We start from the raw sequence: 20,451 nt of genomic DNA on the forward strand, positions 1-20,451 counted from the left end.
CGGGTCTGTTACTCATCACCTGATTGGCTGAAACGACAGGCGCTGTTATTGGATGACTAGCAGGAGGAGAGGACGGGAGGAGAGGATGGGAGGAGATGCATGGAGTACACTACTCGCCGCAGTCTCCCGCTGCCCCACTGAGACAGGGTAAGTGCCGGTCAGGCGACGAGTGGGCGGGGGGTCACAGTGGCGGCATTCAATGACACAGTGGCAGCATTTGGAGGCACAGTGGCAGTATTTGATGGGCACAGTGGCTGAGTTTTATGGACACAGTGGCTGCAATTGATGGACACAGTGGCGGCATTTGATGGGCACAGTGGCTGCAATGATGGGCACATTGGCAGCATTTGATGGGCACGGTCAGGGCCGATCCACCCTATAGGCTCACTATGCAAGCCGCTTAGGGCCCCGAAAAGATGCGGAGGGCCCCCCAAATTACTAGAGGCCCCGTCTGGTGAGAAGTCATTTTTGGCCCCTCACCCGCTTCTCAACTCACTGGCTGCATGGGAGAAGAGGTAAGAATTCAGCACCCCCCGCTTCTCACTTTAATGTAAGATGCAATTTCCGACAGAAGAACACCCCCCCCCCCGCTTCTCAACTTTAATGTGACATGTCATTTTGCTTAGAGCCCCAGGGAGGTCAGGATCGGCACTGGGCACAGTGGCTGAGTTTGATGGGCACAGTGGCTGAAATTGATGGACACAGTGGCTGCAATGATGGGCACAGTGGCTGCGTTTGATGGCACAGTGGCTGCAATTGATGGGCACAGTGAGGCTGCAATTTATGTTTGTTTTTTTTCAGAATTTTTCAGTTTTGTTTGCACCCCCCAAAAATGTTGAGCACCAGCACCGCCACTGTGTTCTTGATATTTCTTATGGGAACTTTGAACAGGCAGTGGCTTTGCGTACCTAGGGAAATGATATTTTCACCTCGTCTGGATAAAAACATTAGAAATGTGCACTCAGTATCCCATTTTAATGCCTCTGTATACAGACATTTCAAGTCACTTCCTTTTTTGCATATTTTCTTTTTTGCATTTTATTTTCTTAACTAAAACCCAAGTGAAAGTTACAGGTAGTCTGTGTTTACGGCTCATCGTATAATATTCTCTAATTCACTGCTATTGTGCCCTTATCTCATTATCTGGTCTATCTGATGTGAGCAGCTTATTCCATTGTTGAGTTATGGCAGCAGTCTGAGAGGCCACAGGCGGACACAATGGCCTCACTGTGTAATGTTAGCATTTCATTTCCATTGAATATGGCTGTGTTTAGACATGTACTGCCTTGATTGTGATGTGCCAGATACCTGAATGATGTAAATCACATTAAAGCAATTATTGCACAACTCTCTGCGATGGGAAACTTCCTCATAGTCATGGTATATATGTCTATTTTGAGGAAAGATTCTCAGTTATTTAGTACTGTATATATACTGATATATGTATAGGCACATTTGGATAATTTAGCAGGAGGCTCTGTGTTTTTTAATTATGCCATTTAATTGAAATAATTGGCATTGGGGTGAATCTACCTGTATTGGATTTGGTGAATCTTGTTTGAAGTTTGACAATCCCAAACATAGGGACCAACCCCATTGACGTCTATATGTGGGGGAATCTTGTTGTCATATTCTTGTAAATTTTAAGGGGTAATATGCAAAAAAAAAAGAAAGAAAGAAAAAGACATGGGAAGCTGAGCACTGCCATGGGGGACATGTAAAGGGGGACTTTTTTTATGCGACTATAAAAGCAAAATTGAAAATGCACAAATCCTTAAGGCTGCATTCACACCTCCGCGACAAGATACGCCGCGTACGCGGCCTATTTTTTTTTTTACAAAGCCTTCCCATTGCTTTGTATGGCCGAACGCCAATGCCGCCTGAAAAAAAGGGTCCAGGACTTTTTTTCAGACGACAGGCGTACAGCGTCTATGAGATGTGAACCATCTCCATAGACAGCAATGGGAATTCTCCCCTCTAGCGGCACAAGGGTCCGGCGTCGGGCGTTTTGTCGCCTAGATGTGAATGGGCTCTAAAGCGCTACTCCATTTTTGTTGAGAAAACCCCTCTGGGTGATCTGTGTACATTGCAAGGAGTACAACAACCTTTAGTGCAGATTCCTACCTTTTTGTTATTCTGAAGAAATCCATGTGTGTTTGTCTGTACCTCTGTGCTAAGCTGGTCTAATGGGAGTGAATTCATAATTATCAGTCAGCTGTGGCAGCTGCAGAGCACTAATGGGGAAATCTGCTGGGCCTGCATCCCTTTAGACATATTCCTATTGGGAGTATCTCACCAAAAATGAAATTTTTGTTGCAGGGGATGCCTGAAATGACTTGTATGTTAGGCAGACTTTTAGAAAAATCAGTGAGCCAATCAAACAAGCAGGAAATTATGTTTCTGGGAAGTGGTCAGTACACATTCTGGGCCAGATTCACGTAGGAGCGCGTATCTTTTTTTCCCGGCATAGCGTATCCTATTTACCTCCGCCTCCGCAACTTAGATGGGCAAGTGCAGTATTCACAAAGCACTCGCTCCGTAAGTTGCGGCTGCGTAGCGTAAATTGGCCGACGTAAGCCTGCCTAATTCAAATGTGGAAGAGGTGGGCGTGTTGTATGTAAATCAATCGTGACCCCACGTAAATGACGCGCTTAAAGAGAACGGCGCATGCGCACGCATGCTCAGTATCACGTCAAATTTTTTTCCTACGTTACGCCGGCTCAGTGCCTGTGACGCAAACGTAACCTACGCACAGCCCCATTTTCGTACGACTTACGTAAACGTCGTAAGAAGATACGCTTGTGCCGAAGGTCCACTTTGCATTGGCTGCGTCTCATATAGCAGGGGTAACTTTACGCCGGACGTAAGCCTAACGTAAACGGCGTAGCGGGCGCAAGTACATTTGTGAATCGGCGTATCTACCTAATTTACATATTCAACGCGGAAATCAACGGAAGCGCCACCTAGCGGCCAGCGTAAATATGCACCCCAAGATACGAGGGTCGTAGAGACTTACGTCGCTCGTATCTTGCCCCAAATCTATGCGTAACTGATTCTATGAATCAGGCGCATAGATATAGACAGCTCGGATTTGGACTTACAACGGCGTACATGGAGATACGCCGTCGTAAGGTCCGTCGTGAATCTGGCCCTCTGTGTGCAGAACAACTCCAGGTAGCAATATTGCATTGCATTTTCAGAAAATGACTGCGGCCTGCAGATTAAAAAAAGAAAGTAATTTTTAATAACATTCAATTACAATATGACTTGTGTCACTTCTGTCTGTAACTAAACACAGTAATGCAACACTTTCTCCCTGGTGTGGAGAAAGAACATACATGCTTTGGCAGTCAACTGTCTATTTGGATGCAAAAACGTGTATCCTAAAATAACAACTTTTGCATCTTGTGCCCCCTCCATGATCTAGAAATTTAGCATGGGTGCCCTGTGCCCATTTATTTATAATCATGTATGGGTAAATCAATTTTAAAGTTAGGTGCCCATTTCCTGGCATCAGTTTGGGAGCCTATCATCTCTTGTCTAGGTGGCAGAGCACTGGTACCTAATACCTGAGAGCTTTGGGTTCTTTCACATACCTGGTGCCCAGAAAGAGGCCAACAAGGGAACAAGTATGTGCAATATGCCAGCATCTCAATTTTAGACCCGGTCTATTAATATTTGTGTCCAAGTGTGGTACTTGGTTTACATTCCTGCCACCCAAAGAGTGTTTCAGAGCTGAAAGATTGTGTTGACCTCATTGTGTCCAGAAAAGTGATTGCTTTGTACTGGCCTATCCTAAAATGAACAGTGAGTACACTGCCAGAGCTGAAACTCCAACTCTTATTATCTTCTATGTCTCTTCTAAAGTTGGCCATAGATGATCATCTTTTTTGATCAAATCAGCAGTTGATCAAAAAAAAATGAACGGATTCCACATCCACACATTCAACGTGGATGAAAGAATCCTCCTCGCTGCTCTATTGAATTCTGATAGCGGGACTTCTCTTCTGCCAGAATGCATTGACCAGTGCTGCAGCCCATTGGCTGCATGCACTGATTGAACACAAATTTTCCAAGACAGGAACAGGAGACAGGAACAGCCATAGGTGGATTGAAATTCAGCTGGTCCCGCTGCAACCACACAGGCAAAAGAGATCTACTGCGCTCCCCCCCCCTCCCCCCCTCCCCCTTCTCCTTTAGGCTCTATGGGCCAGATTCAGGTACAATAGCGCCGGTTGTAAAGTAAGCCTTTTACGTTACACCACCCGCAAGTTTTCAGTTTTAGTGCCCGATCCACAAAGCACTTACCTGGAAACTTGCGGCGGTGTATCGTAAATACGTCCGGCGAAGGCGGTCAAAATCGAATGGGCGGGGTAACCATTTTAAATAGGCGCGCTCCCGCCGCCAGACCTACTGCGCATGCTCCGTTTTGTAACTCCCGCCGTGCTTTGTGCGAAGTGACGTCATTTTTTCGAATTCCGTATTCCCGGACGTGTTACGCAAACGACGTGAAATTTTAAATTTCGACGCGGGAACGACGGCCATACTTTAGACAGCAATACGTTTGCTGACTAAAGTTAAGGCACCAAAAACGACGACTAACTTTTGCCGACGGGAAACTAGACTAGCGGCGACGTAGCGAACGCGGAAAAACCGTTGTGGATCGCCGTAACTTCTAATTTGCATACCCGACGCTGGTTTACGACGCAAACTCCCCCCAGCGGCGGCTGCGGTACTGCATCCTAAGATCCGACAGTGTAAAACAATTACAACTGTCGGATCTTAGGGATATCTATGCGTAACTGTTCTATGAATCAGTCGCATAGATACTCTGAGAGATATGACGGAGTATCTGAGATACTCCGTCGTATCTCCTTTGTGAATCTGGGCCTATAACCCTATTATATTAATAATAACTGCACTTCAGAGGAAGAATACAATTGTTTTCTTTTCAAATAACTCCTCTCAAATTTTAATGAACTAATAAACTACAGTAATTAGAATTATTTTATTTACGTAAGTAAAAAACTAGAGTAATATATCTAACCGAAGACTGCATAGTGTCTTTTCAGTTCGTAAGAAAGACTGGCAACAAGTATTGTTTCCAAGCATGTGCAAAAAAAAACAGATCTCTTAGATTAGAAGATCAGAGACTTAATGATTTTTGTTTATATCACTTAACTTCTTATTCCACTTAATCATTACAGCAGATGTGTGCCCCCCATTTCACTGTACTGTATTTGTTTGATATGGAAAAATATGAAACTTTCCCTTTCCTGGCATCTTTGAAAAAAATCTAATTTCCTACAATAACAACCTTTGACTGCATAGTACAAGTTACTAGGAGTCCCATGTGACTATCAATGATGGAATACATTGCTCAGTTCCCCTGCTCTAGCAGATGCTAGATTTTAGATAATTATAATGTCTGATCAAAAGCTGGTCAAATATGTAAGGAAATATTACCTTTTTTTTAGGACATAACTTAATATTTTAACTTAAATTTATAAAATTATTGATATTGTGGGTTAGGCATTTCATGATCTTGCTTATTGATAGATGGATATATCCAAAATGATATCCAAACTGATGAGAGAACTGACCATCTTTTCTTCACGATCACACTACTGAAAAAGTTTTTAACTTAAAATATCAAAAAGTGCGCCACGATTCAACCAAAACACCTCGACTTTGATACTCATATTTGTTGCCAAGCAAACCCACTGTTCACAATATGCATTAAAACGATTATTCTAATCTGGACTGAACTATTAAAATTTTAGTTTACGGCTACTTAGAGTCCAGGCCAGTGCCTAATATCATGGTGTTATGGGTAACCCTGCACTGCTAGTACAAAGAGTGAAGCTGCTAACACGGCTGATTGAAAAAAAGCAAAAATGGAAATGTGTTGGTGAAAGTGTAGCGCTTAAACAAATACAATAGAAAGAAACAATAATAGTGAAAAGCAAAACGTAAAAATATCCAGTGAAATCGTACAAAAATTTGAAATAATGTACAAAAATACACCATGTGATAAAATGTCCATATATGACTGTGAGTGACAAAACATCCACCATGTGTCACGGATATATTATGACTCAAACGTTGAAGTGATGAGACAAGGTTAATAGATGGAAGAAAGAAGGGAAATAGAATTATATCGAGCACGGGGGGAGGACAGCGGAGGAGGGGAGGGTTGTTATGTTTTTTTTTTTATTTTTTTTATTATATATATATTTTTTTTCCTTTTCTTTTCTTTTAATTTTTTTTTTTTCTCTCTCTTTCTTCTCTCCGGTTTTGTGGACATAGACGGCCGGAGGAAGGAAGTGCTACGGGGATAACAAGGGAATTAGTCCATTATATAAAGAATATATGGATATTTAGGGCTAGATGGAATACTTCGGGTAATTTGGAATTTAGTTTAAAAGAAGCGAGTATTTTGTTTACTATATCTATCTTAGAGGAATGGATTGAAAATGATCAGTGATACAGATATTATAATCTCCTTCGGCAGTAATCTGTGAACAATAAATAGAGCTGAAGAGAGAGAAGTAATGTAATATCCATATATATATATATGTTGATGTATAGGACTGTGCCTAGTCCTCTTCTTATGTTTCCTGTATCGCTTTCTTGCTTTTTGTTCTTTTTTGGAAAGAAACGAAATAAAAATATAGAATAAAAAAAAAAAAAAATGAAGTGATGAGACAAAATTCAGCTGAAAGTGACTTCTTAGGTGAGGTGAAATAACCCTCCACCTATAAAGATGCAGGCTTACCAGAAATCATGGACTCAAAGAAACATATATTTCATGAGTCAACAGGCTTAACGATCAATAGGATCACTTTAGGAACAAGGAATCGACTAATAGCTCTTCACCAGAGATGTATTCGCCCAGGTATTGAGTAGGCATTAGCTTGTATAACATGCAGATTGCCCTCAGGTATGTTTTCAATCATAAAATACCTGAGGGCAATCTGCATGTTATACAAGCTAATGCCTACTCAATACCTGGGCGAATACATCTCTGGTGAAGAGCTATTGGTCGATTCCTTGTTCCTAAAGTGATCCCTTTGGAGTTCATATTGATCGTTAAGCCTGTTTGACTCATGAAATATATGTTTCTTTGAGTCCATAATTTCTGGTAAGCCTGCATCTTTATAGGTGGAGAGTTATTTCACTGCACCTAAGAAGTCACTTTCAGCTGAATTTTGTCTCATCACTTCAACGTTTGAGTCATAATATATCCGTGACACATGGTGGATGTTTTGTCACTCACAGTCATATATGGACATTTTATCACATGGTGTATTTTTGTACATTATTTGAAATTTTTGTACGATTTCACTGGATATTTTTACGTTTCGCTTTTCACTATTATTGTTTTTCAATTTTTATGTTAATTTGAATATTAGTATTTCATTATACATTGTATTTGTTTAAGCGCTACACTTTCACCCACACAGTGCCTAATATCAGCTAAAGCATGCAGGATTTAGCTTCCTCAAAACGTTAGCTGAAACATTAATATTAATGTCTAGAAATTGATACAGGGTAAATGTATTAAAACATGCTACAACTCTATGTGGCTAAGTGGACTGTGACATGTTTAATTTTTCTGTGGAAATCAAAGTCACGTAAGGCAATTGTTTAATAACATAGCAATTAGTAACCAGATCACTTAATTGATGACGTTATGTTACAAATGCCATTTTAATTGGGCCAAAATCACAGTGCTTACATTTCTGGCAACTTAATTTTAGCAAGCTGTGCCAAAGGAAAACTTTGTTATCCAGTGCCCATTCATTGTTCAGGTTAATCTTCCTGACAAACAGGTAGCCTATTTAAAGTTGTAAACACTAGGGAGACCATGGCTCAGACTGGAGACCACATGGGTAGACCAAGCCTGCATTACAGCTTATCACTGCAGGGGGTACTGGGCTTGTCTAATCTAACTTCATCAACTTGTTCTCTTATCAGAATCTTCATCTCAGGAGTAGCAGGTGAGGAATTTCACCATGGCCCTCAACATTTACTTTTGCACCTGTTACAATAGTGGGTTTTGCAAATGAACTTTGCTTTTATTTTGACCCATAGCATGAAGCCGTCGTAAATACAGTTTCCATTGTTTTGGTTCTGTATCATCCAAGTTTTCAAAGGGCTTCTGTGTTCAAAGAACATAATGTGGGACAGATTTATAAAACCATGCAGTGATTCAAAAGCCACCATAGCCGTGCAGGCACATTAAGGTGACCCTCACACATTTATTGCAACTGCTGGGTCACTAATACAATGGTCAATTAGTGAAAACAATAGAAACAGCACAAGGTTTTTCAACATCACAGATCTCTTCTCCCACTGATAACCCTTGGCCAGTGATGTCTTCTGGGATCCAATCATTTGATTGGTGACTAAAACAGCTAGACTGGAAGACTATCATCTAATATCTATGGTCACTTTAAGGCCCCGTACACACGACCGAGTTTTTGGCAGAATTCAGCCAGAAACTCGATCGGAGCTGAATTCTGACGAGAAACCCGGCCGTGTGTACACTTTCGGCGGAGGAAGCCGACGAGTTCCTCGTCGAGCCAAATAGAGAACATGTTCTCTATTTCCTCATTGTTCAATGAGGAAAGGTTGGCTCGCCGAGATCCTCGGCGGCTTCAACAGAACTCGACGAGCAAAACGATGAGTTTTGCCCGTCGAGTTCCTCGGTCGTGTGTACGAGGCTTAAGAGTATTATTACCCCTTGCCTTTTCTTATCTGCCTAAGAAAAATTATCTTTAATTCTATAATTTTTTTATCTTTTTGCACCTGAAGATACCCATAAAGGGATCATCAAAACGCGATGGTGATAAACCACTAGAGTGGGGGCATGTCAATTAACAATGACAATTATGAGATAGCATAGTAAAGACACTCAGGCCCCATACACACGAGAGGATTTATCCGCAGATACGGTCCAGCGGACCGTATCCGCGGATAAATCCTCTCGAGGATTTCAGAAGATTTCTATGCGATGGCGTGTACACACCATCGCATTGAAATCCGCGCTGAAATCCTCTGGCGATGACGTGTCGCGCCGTCGCCGCTATTATGACGCGGCGACGGGCGCGACGCTGTCACATAAGGAATTCCACGCATGCGTCAAATCATTACGACGCGTGCGGGGAATCCCTTTGGACGGATGGATCCGGTGAGTCTGTACAGACGAGCGGATCCATCCTTTGGGATGGACCTTTGCAGATGGATTTGTTGAGCATGTCAGCAAATATTCATCTGCTGAAAATCCATCCCAGGGGAGATTTATCCGAGGATAAATATCCGCAGTAGTGTACACACCATAGAATCTATCCGCTGAAACCCATTTGATGGGATTTATCTGCGGATAGATTCTATGGTGTGTACGGGGCCTTATAGACATGAGATGACTGTTGCTTGATCTGGCCTGATTGAAAAGCATCTCATGTCAATAAGATGTCAGCAGACACATGAAAAATAGTGATTGGAGTCATTAGAGAACTGTTGTTTCCATTGTTTTCCCACAATAAGCAGGTGCTGAATCTGCCTGTATCATGTTCTCTCTTCCTCTCTGCATAGGTTCTTCTCTGAAATGTTTCATGTTTAGTTCCCTGCTGGCAGATTCTGGCACTGATCAGAATCAGTTAGGACGGCTTCTGTCGGACAGACTGACATACACACGAGCCGAATGTTGGCTGTTTTTATTTTTAACTGGCCAATGTCTCCTGACATTTGCCCAGTGTGTACAGGGCTTAACAAAAACTGTGCATTGACAAATCTACAGTATAAATTTGGTTCGTTTTACTCATGTAAAGCCGCGTACACACGATCGGTTTGTCCGATGAAAACAGACTGATGGACTGTTTTCATCGGACAAACCGATCGTGTGTGGGCCCCATCATTTTTTTCCCATGTTTTCCGTGTTAAAAAATAGAACATGTTTTAAATTTTTCGGATGGAAAAAAAAACGATTGTAAAAACCGATTGTCTGTGTGGAATTCCATTGGAGAATAATCCACGCATGCTCAGAATCAAGTCGACGCATGCTCGGAAGCATTGAACTACATTTTTCTCAGCACGTCGTAGTGTTGTACGTTACCGCGTTTTGTCACGGTCGGATTTTTGACTGATGGTGTGTAGGCAAGACTGATGAAAGTCAGCTTCACCGGATATCCGATGAAAAAATCCATCGGATTAGATTCCATCAGATTTTGATCGTGTGTACAGGGCTTTAAAGTAAGCCAGCCATTGAAAATATAAGAAATGCCATTACTGACCTTTTTGTAAAAATACAAGTTGTCTGTTAGCCTAGGTGCTTTCTTAAAAATAAAATGTGCATGGCAGATCTGCTCATCTCCCTTCCTAATATTATGGCTGAGCAACAGAGATTCCACTCACTTTCAAATTTCAAAATTAACTATAGCAAGTCTGAGATTCTCCTCCTTGCCAATCCCCCTGAAATGCGTACTTGGTTACAAGCCCTCTTTTCCTTTACTTGGTGTCGCTCTAAAATATCTAGGAATTCATTTTCCAACCCAATTCTCTCAACTATACACTAGTAATTATGTCCCCTTGCTTTCAACGATTCGGTCAGACTTGCTAAAATAGGGTCGTACCACTTTCTCATGGATGGGCCGAGTCAGTATCTTAAAAATAAATGTTTTGCCACGCATTCTTTTCTACCTACAGATGGTGCCTATATCATTGCCCAGGTCCTTCTTCTTGGCCCTCAAACGCCTGTTTCTAAAATGTATCTGGCAAGGGCGGAGCCCCTGGGTAGCCCTTCGCACCCTGACACGCCCTAGGAGATCTGAGGGCTTGGGGGTTCCATCCCTCCATAGATATTATGAAGCAATTGCCCTGCAGCGGATATTGAACTGGCACCATAATGTACACAGTAAATTATGGGTCCCCTTAGAGAAATTCCTGACTGGACGCAACCTATCACCCCCCCCCCCCGGCTCTCCAGAGAACATTGGGGTCTTTCAGACCCCAATGTCTCCTCCTGTCTCCCCCCCCTTGCTCGTTTAGGAGGCTTCCCCTGGTTCATTCCTGGGGAACATCTCCCCTATTTTCATACATGGGTAATAGACGGAGAGGTGCGTTGTGGTAGATTAATACAAGAACAGGGTCTGGTATCCCTGGATGGCTCCGTGACCAATTTGGTCGCTTCCCGCTGGATGATTGGCGCTACAGGCAGTTGCGTCATTTTGTCCTCAACTTGCCTCAGGGTATCAGACCCCCATCCTCCTTCACTTAATTTGATAAGCTATGTATGTCAGCTGCCCCCATTCCCCAATCAATCTCTGTCTTTTATGAGATGCTGCAATCGGAATAGTCTGGGAGTAAGCCAGTCTGCATACGGAGTGGGAGAGAGACTTGCAGCATACGTTTACAGAGACTCAGTTGGACCACCTGTATCGCCTTACCCATGCGGGTTCTGTAGACACAAAGATGCAGGAAAGTTGCTTCAAATGATTGACCCGACGGTATAGAGTACCTGCTAACCAGGCTAGGATTTTTCCAACAGTCTCTGATGCCTGCTGGAGAGGCTGTGGGCTAAAGGGCACTTACCTACATATCTGGTGGGAGTGCCTAAAGCTCCGGCCATATTTGCAGGATATCAGGGCTCAGATCAAAGTGATCTTGGATATTGAGATGCCTGACGCTCCCTTGGAGTTCTTGTTCCACGTGTTGTCTATTCCTCTCTTCCTCTCAAGTCGGTCTTACCTCATCTCCTGAATGCAGCCAGGCGCTTGATCCCTGTTCACTGGAAAACAGCCCATGTTCCTGGGTGAGCTGATTGGATCCACTTGGTAAATAACATAATGTCTGCAGAGGAGTGGATGGCAAAATGTAGGGACCGATATGAAAAGTTCTTTGAGATTTGGGCAACTTGGAAACATTAAGCCCCGTACATACGATCTGAATTTCCGATGGAAAAAGTCTGACTTTTTTCATTGGAACTTCCGACCGTGTGTATGCCCCATCTGAGTAATTCCATCGGAAATTCTGATGAATTCCATCGGAGTTTAGATAGAGAACATGTTCTCTTTTACTCCGATGGAATTCCGTTGAAATTCTGATGTGATTTTGGTTGGACAAAGGTCCGATTGTGTGTACGGGGCTTTACACTTCCAGTGTATCACAGTGCCCACAGTCATCAGCCTCAAGGCCCCATACACCCTTATAGTCGAGGAACTGATCTAGCTTAGTTGGGTTTACGTTCAAGAAAGAGCTGCATGGTTCTGTGGAATATTTCTGGAATTATCATTACTTTTCTCAGTTAAAATGTGCTGGCTGTGTGTTTTTGTTTTGTTTTGTTATTTAATTTGTTTTATTTTGTTTCTCTATCACTTTGATGCTTGATTCCCCTCTCCACATCCCTTTACCTACCCCGGCCCATCCTAGTCCTCATTAACATGTTTTACAGTTGGGATAACAGCTATTGACTGGTTCAATGAGAGTATAAGATTGTATTTCAACATTTATGGTTTTCGATGGATATGCCAATACGCTTTGATTGCCAAATTCAAGTCGTGACCTTTGACTTCGTGCCAGTTTAGGCTCTCTGTTTTCTGTTCTTTGTAAGCTCAATGTTTGTGACAATCAAAATAAAGACTACTTAAAAAATATAAACAATAAAATGTGCAGCAAGTGAACTCATAATTCCTGATCTGTATAGCCTTTATGAGTCAGAAAAGTGCTTTCACGCTGACCAGCAGGTTTCAATACTTTTAAAGCAGATCTTCATTGCATCTGAGCACCACAAACCAAATACACAATTTAATTAGTTTTTAACCACTTCAGCCCCAGATGAATTTGCCCCCTTAATGACCAGGCCATTTTTTGCAACACGGCACTGCGTCACTTTTACTGACAATTGCGCGGTTGTACGACGTGGTACCCAAACAAAATTTACGTATTTTTTTCCCCACAAGTAGAGATTTCTTTTGTTTTCAATTGTTGTGTTATAAACAAAAAAACTAGGGGGCGATCAAGGCGTTAAATGTGTTCCCTAAGTGTGTTTCTTACTGTTGGGGGGATATGACTGACAAGAGGAGAAGCCATATCGTTGTTCCTAGCTAGTAGGAACAGATGGTCTGTCTCTCCTCTCCTGACAGAACCGGGATTTGTGTGTTTACACACACAAATTCCCGTTCTGTCTCTCATGCCCGTGATCGTCGTATGTGAAGACTGCCGGCCACGCACATCAGCTCCCCCGCCTGCTCTAGCTGTTTAAAGAGCCGATGTACTGCTACGGCAATTTGCGGGAGAGAGCTGACCTGCCGCAGTATAATGACGGCGGCTGGTAGGCTAGTGGTAGGCTCCCCCATCCATCCATGTCTGTATGCCCTTATTTTGTTGAGAAACCACTTTAAAAAACATGGCAATCTTGAGTAAGGGCAATAGATTCATGTAGTGTTTACTTCCTGGAATCCCTCTGATTCCCTCAAGAATGCATGCAGGAGAGTGTCCTCAGCCGAGAAAACTCCTTCTCTTCTCCTCCCCTCCTGTAGACTCCTGGGATGTATGACATTAGTTGCCTAGGGAAAAAAAAGAAGTAACTGAAGAAATGTAATGTAAATAAATGTAAATAAAATATATAAAAAAAAGTAAATATGATATACTTTCCTATCTATTTACTAATGATGGCAGCATGAGGATGTAAACATAATCAATGTTGATTGGGAGAGTGAAGTTCCACTTTAGGCCTTCCTTATTCTGAATCAGACAAAGTTTTACCAGTGTATGGCCAGCTATAGTCACCAACCCAGAACAAGTAAACAGATCAGGAAAATCAGAGAAAGGACAGGTTGGCAATGGCAGCCTTCCTGTTTCACTCATAACGAGTTTTCTTAAAGGGACTATTAATGGCCATGAAACTGAACCCTATGGCCCGAATTTACGTAGAATGGCGTATCTTTGTGCGGGCGTAACGTATCCTATTTACGTTACGCCTCCGCAACTTTGACAGGCAAGTGCCGTATTCTCAAACCAAAGTTGCGGCGGCGTATCGTAAATAGGCCGGCGCAAGCCCGCCTAATTCAAATGTGGTAGATGTGAGTGTGTGTTATGTAAATTTACTGTGACCCCACGTAAATTACGCTTTTTACCAACGGCGCATGCGCCGTTCGTGAAAGTATCCCAGTGCGCATGCTCCAAATTAACCCGCAAGAAGCCAATGCTTTCGACGTGAACGTAAATGACGCCCAGCCCTATTTGCGAACGACTTACGCAAACTACGTAAAATTTTCAAAATTCGACGCGGGAACGACGTCCATACTTAACATTGGCACGCCGCATCTACGCCTCATATAGCAGGGGTAGCTGATTTACATATTTCTAGGTGAAAATCAGCGTACACGTCCCTAGCGGCCAGCGTAAATATGCAGTTAAGATACGACGGCGTAAGAGACTTACGCCAGTCGGATCTAATACAAATCTATGCGTAACTGACTCTAAGAATCAGGCACATAGATACGACGGCTCAGACTCAGAGTTACGACGGCGTATCTGGAGATACGCCGGCGTAACTCGTACGAGAATCCGGGCCTATATTTCTACACGCTCAGTGTTTTAGGTTACATCATTGATCAAGGAAAGTTTTCATCATCAAGGAAAGTTTTTACCACTCTATTAAATTGCCCTGGAGTGTGATCATTTATCACTTAAGTATATCCAGTGGCCCGAGAGTAACTCTGAGAAAGTAAGGTGTCTGGAGCAGTGACATATCTAGCTGGTGTTTATGGCTTAACTATTAGGTAATAAGCCTCACGTTATGCCAGAAGTCTACAGTTTAGCTTTAGCCATCCTCAGGCCTGTTCAGTATGATCCAGACTCTATTACATTATTAAGTTACAAAAACTTCTGTAACTGTATCACAAGGGATTGTAGAACAGTATCACTTGTTTTTCATCCTGCGCATTATACAGTGCAAATAGGAAATAAAGTATTATTATTGGCACCGAAGAACGACAGGCCTTGTTTTCTGCATGTACACAAATTGTTTCCATGTTTAATTAGTCTCTGAGAGGATTCTGTTTCTTTCCTCTCCGTTGGGACAATAGAATAACCTTAGGTTTGCACTTTGTAACCATAAATATACCAAGGTAATTCAATCTGTTCTCACCGGGAAAATGACAAATTTCTAATGTTTTTATTTCTCAGAATTAAAAGTAAATGATTGGAGCAGTCCAATTTAAGAAATTAATAAATGTTTTGATACATTTATGTTATACCTACAGCACTTAAAGTGAAACCATTATTATTACACAATGGATTTATTGACTTGATTGTTTTAAGAAAAAAAGCATACATGGCTTTAAGCGGAGTTGCGCTATTTTTTTTTTTTTTAAAGTCAGCAGCTACAAATATTGCAGTTGTTGACTTTTAAAATAAGGACACTTACCTGTCCAGGGCGCTCGTGATGTTTATAGAAAATGAGACCAAATGAATAAAACCGAGGGCTGCTTGAGGCCAATTAGCATCAATACTCATAGGTCAAAAAAGGGGTGTTGATTGGGACTTTCGAGGCACTGATAGGAAACCATAAAGATAATATAAAACAATATTTATTTACATACAACAGTATACAATGTAAAAACATTTGGGACAGACCCCACAGATCAGATCAGGTAATGTGAAAGGACAAAACCATCTGTGTCTAATAGGTGGAGCCAGCAACCTCGACCGTGATGTTGGCACCTGAAGCCAGTCTGTCCCTCGGCTCTCGGATGCTGCCACCGCCACCGCCATCTTCGGTAAGGGAATCAGGAAGTGAAACCTTGTGGCTTCACTTCCTTGTTTCCTACTACGCATGCGTGACTCGCACTGCGTGATCCCACTGGCCCCTGCTGTCTTCTGGGACCTGTGTGTCTCCTGGGAAGACATCGGGGGACGGGGACGGAGGAGGCGCCGGAAGTGGCGTAGATAGCTGCAGGTGGCTCGGCTATATATGCCCGGAAGTGGGAGCAAAATACCTGTATTAGACAGGTATCTGCTCCCCCCTCCCCCCTCCCCATGAAAGGTGCCAAACGTTACACTGGAGAGGGGGAGGATTCCGAAAAATTAATATGGTATATATTCTTATTATTATACAGGATTTATATAGCGCCAACAGTTTACGCAGCGCTTTACAATATAAAAGGGAGACAATACGGTTACAATACAAAAAAATACGAGGATTAAAGGAGTTTTAAAGGTTCGTGTTTTTTCACCTTAATTTTCCTCTGAAAATGCTATTTAGCTGGGTGTCAGGCTAGTCATTCACCTAAATGCCTTGGAATTAACATATAATTAATTACAATTAACAAATAATATTTTTCTTAGACTTTTCTGTATGCACAGTCATTGGGGGCAAAACAACAGCCTGGCACCTAGCATTTTCAGGAAAGAGGTCAGCAGTAGCAGCTCTTATATTTCACGATTACCTTTATCATACCATATAGACCCCACTTTTAAAAAGAGTTTTTCATGGAGTTCATACTTGTAGAAAAATAAATAAAAACATGTGAAATAAAAAAAGGAATTCACATACTGTCCATGAGTATACAGTATGTGAATTCCTTTTTTTATTTCACATGTTACATAGTTACATAGTTAGTCTGGTTGAAAAAAGACATCCAGTTCAACCATAAAAATAAAAAATATCATACAATCCCATTGTTTTTATTTATTTTTCTGAAACTTTACAGAAAACGTTTCAGGAATTGGGGAAAAAACATAAATCACGGCCAGGGTGTTTAAAACAGTCAGCTTTTTTTTATATGATTTATACCTTTTTTCAAAGAAAAAAATAATAATATAGCTGCTTAAAGTGTAAAGGCAGAAGGTTTTTTACAGGTTTACATCCACTTAAACTGCTTGCCGACCGCCTCCTGTACATTTACGTCGGCAGAATGGTACGGTAGCGCAAAGTAACTTACCTGTACATCACTTTGAATTTGCCTCTGTGCGTGCACTCGCTTGCTGCGAGCTCCGTGACCGTGCCCGCAGGACCCGCGGACTTGATGTTCGCCAGGTGCCCGCGATCGTGTCATGGAGCTGAAGAACAGGGAGATGCCAGTGTAAGAACAGCATCTCCCTGGTCTGCCTAGTGACAGGACACTGATCGTCTGCTCCCTCTCATCAGGAGCAGTGATCAGTGTCGTGTCATAGTAAGCCCCACCCCCACACAGTTAGAATCACTCCCTAGGACACACTTAACCCCTTCCTAGCCCCCTAGTGGTTAACCCCTTCCCTGCTAGTCACATTTACACAGTAATCAGTGCATTTTTATAGCACTGATCGCTGTATAAATGTGAATGGTCCTATAATAGCGTCAAAAGTGTCTGCTGTGTCCGCCATAATGTTGCCAAAAATCACAGATCGCCACAATTACTAATGAAAAAAAATTATAATAAAAATGCCATAAAACAATTCCCTATTTTGTAGACGCTATAACTTTTGCTGATCACCGCTATCACATTTACACAGTAATCAGTGCATTTTTATGTATTAATGTGAACAGTCCAAAAATGCATCAAAAGTGTCCGATGTGTCCGCCATAATGTCACAGTCACCATAAAATTCGCTGATTGCCGCCAATACTAGTAAAAAAAAAGAATTATTAATAAAAATGTCATAAAACTATACCCTATTTTGTAGACGCTATAACTTTTGAGCAAACCAATCAATAAGCGTTTATTGCATTTTTTTTTACCAAAAATATGTAGAAGAATACGTACCAGCCTAAAGTGAGGAAGAAATTTTTTTTTTTTACATATTTTTGGGGGATATTTATTATAGCAAAAAGTAAAAAAATATTGAGCCAGATTCACATAGAAATACGTTACGCTGCGGCGGCGTAACGTATCCCATTTACGTTACACCGCCGCAAGTTTACAGCGTAAGTGCTTGATTCACAAAGCACTTACCTGTAAACTTGCGGCGGCGTAGCGTAAATCCGCCCGACGCAAGCCCGCCTAATTCAAATGGGGCGGGGACCATTTAAATTAGGCGCGTCCCCGCGCCGAACGTACTGCGCATGCTCCGTCCCTAAAATTTCCCGACGTGCATTGCGCTAAATGACATCGCAAGGACGTCATTGGTTTCGACGTTAACGTAAATGGCGTCCAGCGCCATTCACGGACGACTTACGCAAACGACGTGAAATTTAAAAATTCGACGCGGGAACGACGGCCATACTTAACATTGGTTAGACCACCTAGAGGGCATGCTTAGTTTTACGCGACGCATCTCTACGGAAACAACGTAATTTTAGAGCGACGGGCAAAGCGGACGTTCGTGAATCGGCGTAACTAGTCATTTGCATATTCTACGCTGACCGCAATGGAATTGCCACCTAGCGGCCGGCCTAGAATTGCAGCCTGTCGGATCTTAGGGCTATCTATGCGTAACCTGATTCTATGAATCAGGCGCATAGATACGACAATCGTATCTCAGAGATACGACGGCGTATCAGGAGATACGCCGTCGTATCTCTTTTGTGAATCTGGCCCATTGTTTTTTTTTTTAAATTGTCGCTCTTTTTTTTGTTTATAGCGCAAAAAATAAAAATCGCAGAAGTGATCAAATACCACCAAAAGAAAGCTCTATTTGTGGGAAAAAAAGGATGTCAATTTTGTTTGGGAGCCACGTCGCACAACCGCGCAATTGTCAGTTAAAGCAACGCAGTGCTGAATCGCAAAAAATGCTCTGGTCAGGAAGGGGGTAAATTCTTCCGGGGCTGAAGTGGTTAACAGTGTTTTTATAAAATGATAAATTATAAAAACAAAAGATAAATTATTTTTCAAAATCATTATTATCAGATGAAGAGAAGGGTTTCAATAAAATGAGTCCGATGATCAGGACTAGAATTTATAATGTCACTGCACACAGCAATACTAACCGAGAAACAAGCCTCTCAATACCAACATTACATCACCTGTTCTGGTGTAAACAATGTATTGTGTAAAAAGTCTGCGATGTTTGTCACATTATGCTTTATCCAAACATTGTTTCTTATTGAACTGACATTAACTTTGTAGGAAGGAAACAACACAACTTATTGTTTTTATGGTGGCTTTAGCACATCAATAGGCTGCATCCATACATTGTTCAGAAATAATTATTGTATGTACTGAATCCTGAAACGGATTTTAATGGAAGCTACTTATTAAACCTGTAGGGAAATGTAGAAGCGTCTACCCTGCCTGCTTTATGGGAATCCAAAGCTCCCATTCCATTTTTCCAGCTTCCCCTTATGTTAAAGTCTGTTTTTACTTCTTTGAAGTAGCTTCAACATTATTTTGTATTTGTTGCAAACACTCAATTACCGTAGTTGGGTTGCTGTTAAATCTAAAACAGTTTAATTAGCCCTTAAACGAACTGAGATTTTTGCATATTTTTTCCTTATTTATGTATTGTGATCAGGACTAACGAAATAAAATATTATCAGTATTATGTTGTTCTCTATCCAGTCAACAGGTGGTGCTCTAGCCTACTTTTCACGTGTGAAGCTTCGTATCACTCTCAACTGTGTTGAAACGAAGACACAACTACAACGTAAATGGGGATGAAAGACAAACATGGTAGAGCATTTGCAAAGTGAATTTTCACTTAGCTTCGCGAATGAGCTGAAGGTAAGTAAAAAATCTATTTGAAAAGAATATCCAATCGTGTGCATTGATTTTTCTTTGCACATGAACACGCGATTGAAGTCAGCACAGCCTCATCTCATTCACCAAGCCTAAGTGCGAAAACAATTGCATCTATTAATTGATAAGGCTCAATGTTGACCCCTTTGCAGCTATAACAGCTGCAACTCTTCTGGAAAGGCTGTCCACGAGGTTTAGGAGTGTGTCTATGGGAATGTTTGATCATTCTTCCAGGAGTTCATTTGTATGGTCAGGCACTGATGTTGGAGAAGGCCTGGCTAAAAGACTGCACTCTAATTCATCCTAAAGGTCTTCTATAGGGTTGAGGTCAGGACAAATCAAGTTCCACCACCCCAATCTTGCTTTTCCATTTCTTTATGAACATTGCTTTCTGCACTGGTGCCCAGTCATGTTGGATCAGGAAGGGACCATCCCCAAACTGTTCCCACAAAGCTGGGGGCATGAAACTGTCCAAAATGGCTTGGTATGCTGAAGCCTTAAGAGTTCCCTTCACTGGAACTAAGGGGCCAAGCCCAACCCCTGAAAAATAACCCCACACCATAATCCCTCCTCCACCAAATGATTTGGACCAGTGCACGGTCCATAAAGACATGAACAAGCTAGTTTGGGGTGGTGGAACTTGACTGGCCTGCACAGAGTCCTGACCTCAACACAATAGAAAATCTTTGGGATGATTTAGAGTGGAGACTGCGAGAGAGGCCTTCTCGTCCACATCAATACCTGACCTCACAAATGCGCTTCTGAAAGAATGGTCAAACATCACATAGAC

The sequence above is a fragment of the Rana temporaria genome, chromosome 5, assembly GCF_905171775.1.
Source record: "Rana temporaria chromosome 5, aRanTem1.1, whole genome shotgun sequence".
NCBI classification, from domain to species: Eukaryota; Metazoa; Chordata; class Amphibia; order Anura; family Ranidae; genus Rana; species Rana temporaria.